Genomic DNA, 6,575 nt, shown 5'->3' with positions numbered 1-6,575 from the left:
CTCTTCTAACTCATGTTTCTTCTACATTTTAAGATGGCATTCTATCAAACTTCTATTCTTAATTTTACCTTTTATGTCTATAATGAATAAAATTGAGTTCACCACACATCAATTGCCTATTTGTGGAACACTGTGCCAGGAGACAGCATGAGGAACACAAAGACAAGAAGACCCTCGGTGTTCTGCAGGGACTCAAGGTTTGTTGGGAGAGGCAGACTTAAAGCAGATTGTAGGAAGGGCTTTTCTGGGGATCCAAAGCTAATGGGAAGGAGAAGAAACTGAGAGGGACATTTTTACTGGGAGATATGGGGTGACCCTGGCAGAGAGGTGGAATTTTAGCTGGACTTGTGATATATAGTACGTGTGGTCAAAGAAAGGCATTATAGGTGGAGGGAAGAGCAGAGGTGTACAAGTAAACTGTATGGTTAGAGCTTAAGGTTTGAGGGAAGTGGCAGGAGGCACAGTGAGATTTCTGGTTGGAAAGATTGGCTGGAGTCATGCAAATTTCCAGGGTGAAGAGTGGGACTCCAAGCTACTTCCTGAAGGAAGCAATGAAACATACTTGACGAGTGGGTTACCTACCAGACAATGCTTAGCGGAGGGACTCTATCATATTTATTTTTGTATTTCCAAAATCCAAGATCTGCAACAGTGCTCAGCACATAGAGGGTGTTGGGTAAATGTCTGTAAGCACCGAAGTACCCTATAATTTAGAATTGTGACTGGTGTGTGTGTGTGTTGGTAGGGGTTGGTAAGGAGAAAAGGGGACCTTAACTCAGAAAGCATCTCAAGTCCTCAGAACTCACCCCCTTCAACTTTATTTTCAATCCCCAATAAGCAAGTTTGGGAGTTCCTTTTGAACAATTTTGGGTGCCAGGAAACAAGGCTCTTAGGTAGAAGATAGTACGAACATCTCATTAGAAATTATTTCATTCTGTATCTTCTCTGCAAATATTCTAGAATTAAAACAAACAAACAATGCAAATAGCTCTTTAAAGATGCATATACATATACTTTATCTAGCTTTAAGAGTCTATGCATTTTGTCAAAACACTGTAAATAACCTAATTCACTTAGTAGAAGAAAACAAAGCAACAAAGTAAAGTGAGATACCCAAAATAAGAAAACATCAGTGTAGAAGTCTCAGTGATCACTTAGGAAATGAATTAAAGCATATTTATATTTTTATTTAAAACATTCCCTAGACTGTCTCTTTCCAACATCAAGCTTTGTTATCACTCTTCAGCTTTTTTATTCTGGAAATCTAGTGACTTGATTAAGAAAGTTTACAGATTTACGCTGGCAAGTTTTGTGGCTATACTTGCTGGTTTCAAATGGAAAATCATTTGATCATCACCTACAGTTCCAATGAGCCTTTAACTGTAAACAGGTAACTTTTATTTGTTTTTATTAAAAACATCTACCGCCATCCTTCCGTATTGGTGAATGTCTCACCTGCATATTCAACCAACAGCAGATTAAAAATACTTGGGAAAAAAACCCCAGAAAGTTCCAAAACGCAAAACTTGAATTTGCCACATGCTGGGCACTCTGCTGAATCCATGCGAATGAAGTGACGTGTAGGTGTACCCTGTTGTAGCCTATATGCAAATACTATGTCATTTGATATAAGAGACTTCAGCATCCTCAGATTTTGGTATCGACAGGAGTTGCTGGAACCAATCCCCCTCTGCAACTGAAGGACAAATGTATTCTGATTGCAAATGGCAACTCAGGAAAATTGAGAATATATTAAAAAGTATAAAGTAATATAAAACTATATTGTGATAGTCACCAAAATATATATGTTTTGCATTTTCTTTATCTCTATTTATAAAACCTAAGTTTTTAAAAAAATCCTCACCTGAGGATATGTTTATTGATTTTAGAGCAAGAGGAAGGGAGAGAGAGAAACAGTGATGTGAGAGAGAAACATTGACTGGTTGCCTCCCATAGGTGCCGAAACCTGGGATGGAACCCCAAACTTAGGTATGTGCCCTGATTGGGGATCGAACCTGAAAACTTTTTGTATACTGGATGATGGGCCAATCAACTGAGTCACCTAGCCGGGGCAAAATCTAAACTTTTTTTTACTTAACATGCCATGAATATTTTCCCATACAACTAAATACTTTTTAATGGTATGATTTTTGGTGGCAAAACAGTAGCCATTGCATTGATGTATTATTTAACTACTTTTCTATTGTTGGACACCTGAGTTGTTTCATATATATATAGATATATATTTCCAAGAAGGGAAGTTATCTATTGCTTCAAAAGTTATTTATATTTTTAGCCTCCTTCTAAATAGTTACTGTCAAATTGTCCGTAAATGTTATACAAGTTCACACAGCCATCACCAGTGGATAGAAGTAAGACATGAAGTACCAGCATTGGTATTAGCACTATTTTTACACATTTCATTTACAAATCAACCTCCTAAAGGATGTTCCCTGTTCATCTGAGCATTCACTGTGCTTGCTCCACAGCCCAGGACCATTAATGCTTTTGTCATCATATGAGTAGCTCACATGATGACACTGCTCATTGTGATGCTGAGGATGTGGAACCCTTAATATTCTAAAAGATTGTTTGGTGTAATTGCTTCAGTTCAAGATTTTTCTTTTAACCTTTCCTATGATGTTTAGAGTCAGAACTCAATTCCTGTACACCTTAAGCTACGGTATGCAGTATGCCTGACCTATAACTTGGTTCAAGTCATTCATATTTATGTTATTTTTGTCTGCTTATTATACCAACAAGGTGGAAAAAAGCAATCTCAGTTCCCCTGAAAGGTAAAATTCTACTTTTTTTTTTTGGTATAACTAGAGTTTTAAAAATAGGTTAGATAAATTATAGTACATGTAGGAATATGTGCACATGGGGAGTTTATGAGAAAGTTCATGAACACATTTAAATCCAAACTTAAATATAAAATTTAATTTAAGAACTGGGGTGGGAGACAGTAAAAAATATTTTTTAATTAAGACATTATTTTAATGTATACAAAACAATAAGTACATAATCCTGTTTAAATTATATAATTTTGCATCACAAAAGGAATGACTAAAACATCTTTTCTCATGGCTCCATCTTTTCAGTCAAAATGGTTTGAACTTTGACTAAGCTAATTGAAACTTCTATTTATTGTGATTTTTTTTCCTCAATGACTTTTTTTTTCTTTTTTTATGTGTGACTGAAAGCAGTTGCCATTAATGAAAAAAACAGAAAGATTAAAAATGTGAAATGTTTTAGAGGACATATTTTATGCTTCTATTGATACAGATTCTAACACGAGGTGGACAAGCAATACATATCATAAGTCACTTTAAATTGAATAATTTCACCCTAGAGAAGAGCATACTCCCTGAAAAAAATTTTTTTAATTTTTATTTTTACTTAGTCTTGTGCTTTTCCTGTGGCCCACTATCACTCAGTAATTTGATTTGATATTACAGAAACGGGATATTCCATTAATATTTTTCAATCAAACTGTGTAAAATGTTATCTAAAAATGCTCTAGATTCCTTAATTTAAAGCTCTCCCTGACGTTTTGACCAAACAACTGAACACAGATTTTTTTTTTTGCCGTTGTCTTGCTGTGAACATTGCCCTAGTGATAGCTCCGTATTTCTCTCATCTCATCATTCAGAAGCTATTTATCCATTTTTTTCCCACTGCCTCCTTCAATCTCCCCCTCCCCCATCATTGAATGTCTGTTCAGCCCCCACACATTCAGGCATATTTATTCCCGTAAAGATAGTGACTCTTATGGTTTATTCTAAGACTAAATCTGCGTTGCCCAGTGACTAAGGACTTAAGTATGCACAGTGCTTCTACGCTTATCCTCCTACCTAACTTGACTACTCAACTTTTTTATTTCTTTTTCTCAGAATGCTTGGTTTTGGCACAGTTCAGTTAACACACTACTGCCAGGCCACTAATTGATTCCTAAAACCTGGCATTTGTTTTTTGTTTTCTCCTATCTTCCCTAATGGTACAGCACTACTAAGCAGGAAGGAATGCAAAGAACTAGAAAGTTCAAAGTAATTGAGGATCTGTCCATTCACACTGTCTGGCATCAGGCCAGTGTAGAACCTGGAACATTTGAAAAATATTTATAAAGTTTTAACCCTTTTTGCTAAGCCGATGAAGTGGGTTTGCAGCTGTAGCATTTGTGTTAACAGCAACAGAAGTAAGCTTGGTTGAACATGCTCTTTATATGTTCAGAATTATATGGCAGATTTCTCAAAAAAGGATTACTTTTCAATTTCCGTACTATTGTACAGTGCGAGCTAGTTATTTTCTGTGAGATTGCAGAGCTGGGCATTTCAGATAAAACATTACTTAAAAGTGGCAGCCCTATTTCATGGGTCCTTATGTCGGAAATGAAATTTAAATAAATGCCACTGTATTTGAGCAAAAACGAAAATGGTATGTCGCATTTCTATTGTAAGTGTCCTGCAAGCCCAGCCATAGCTAGGTTCATACCTACATTCATTAATAAAAGTGGAAATGTGAAAAAAAATGCACAGGACTATAGAAATATCTTATTAAATATTTATGAAATGGCTGTTTTTTGTTTGCATTAGGAAAGCTTTTGTAAATGAAAGCGTGTTTTAAAATGGTGTGAAATATAGAAACATTTTCAGTAGAACCACTAGATTTTATTGCAGTAAAAACTAAGGTTAAAATAACACGTCACTGACACTGGTAAAAAGAAAGACAAAGGATAGGTCTAGATAGGCTTAAATGCAAACTAAAATATAAATGGATACCAAAGTGTATTCACTCTAAGTTAGATTTAGATTAAAGTTAAAAAGAATACAGAAGTTCTATTAAGAGTTACCTATAACACACGCAGGTTTGATCATGTCATCAACACTAAATAACTGAAAATCTTTCAGATTTCAATTTTTAAAAAAAAGTTATAATAAATCCTATACCAAGTCCAGAAACTGTCTCTAAGTTATATAGTTACATAATTGGAGTCAATATTGGAGAAAATCAGGATAGTATTTAAGAGGTGAAGGTGAGTAATATGAAATTGTTTTCTTAGAAAAATTTTTGCAAAAACATAATATTTTGGTAATATGAAAGTAGTCATCACTCATTCTCTTCAGGTAGTGATCACAGCTGTAACAGAAGGGAATGAAAAGGAGAAAAAAAACTTCACAGCATGATTTGTTTTCTAATAATAAATACCTCTAATACTTAATGTGTACATTAACTTTTAAAATCTACACACTGAAACGAGATTACATACCTTTGACAGACTTGCTCTTTCAAGTGGCTGTTTTTATACAACTTGTTTTTTAAAGCTGTTTTACTGTTAAGTGATGAATAGACAGTTGTATATGTAAAATGGTCTACTGGTACAGTGTTCTGTCAACATACGTGCATATGTAGTAATATTGCAGGCATTTTTATTGCAGTTTATTGTTCCGGCTTCCAAATAAGTCAGATAAAATCATGTACAAGAACATTAAAGATTAAGGGAAGTGGTTCCCTTAGGTGATTGATGGCAAAAATTCACCTTCCCGTTATTACAGTAAATGGACAGTAATATATTTGGCTACTACTTTCTTACAAATTTGGATTTCTAGTTGCAGAGCTGCTGCGTGTCTCATGTTTGTGGCTTCTTCGGTTGTCTTTTCGTAGGAAAAGGTGCCACGGTGTTGGGTAAATGTGCTGTTTCTTCTTTGTAAATATTAAACTCCATGTTTTTAAACATACAGTGCTAGCAAAAATAAGTCAAAGATGTAATGTCTATTTAAGTCCATTTGATCTAGTCTTTAGTTCCTAAATTAGATTCCATGCTTCGGCTTGAATCAACAGTGTATTAAAAACTTCAAAAAAAAAAAAAAAAGTCATATGGTCCATTCTCCCCTGCATACACAGGTACGAGGCAGAAATGTGTGAAAACTTTTTCTAACCATTTAAATACTGTAGGAAAAAAACAAGCTTTTATGCATGCGCTTAAAAAAAAAACTTGTCATTAAATCTTTTACTCAGGACATTCCGAGTTTGCTTTGCTAAATGGAGAGAGACAAATCTTAATTTATCACACCGCCCCTAGTTTTCCATTAAAGTACAGTTTGTATATTTAAAAATACACACTCGTTATACAGGTCTTTCAAAAACCTTAACGCCCCCTCCGAGCTGCCTTCTGGGTTTCAACTTTCGAGTTTCAGGTCCTTGCACAACACCTCAGACGTGCAAAACTCTCTTTCTTCCTAGTCCTGGCAGACAACAGTCCGAAGAGATCTCCCTTCACGTCTCCACCCTAATTCCCTCTCTTCCTAGATTCCACCGGCTTCTCTCCTTTCCTCCGCCCCCAGCTCCGCCAGCCCACTCTGTCAGAAGTTGTGTACAAACTGCGCGGCCGCCCTGAGCGCGAAGCTCGTGGCCTCAGAAGAGGGGTGCGGTCAGTGCGGCGGAGGCGGGGCTCTGGGAGAAGTTCTTCCTTCTCATAGGCTAGCCTGTCGGGCCCGGCCGACCTCGGGGCCTGAGGATTGGCTGCAGTTCTGCCAGTCTGGCTGGTGGGCCACGCCCACCCAGAGTTGGGTAAAAGA

The sequence above is a fragment of the Furipterus horrens genome, unplaced genomic scaffold, assembly GCF_987537825.1.
Source record: "Furipterus horrens unplaced genomic scaffold, mFurHor1.1.pri manual_scaffold_12, whole genome shotgun sequence".
Taxonomy (NCBI): Eukaryota; Metazoa; Chordata; class Mammalia; order Chiroptera; family Furipteridae; genus Furipterus; species Furipterus horrens.
The sequence above is the reverse complement of the archived record's forward strand: the minus strand, read 5'-3'. Positions refer to the sequence as shown.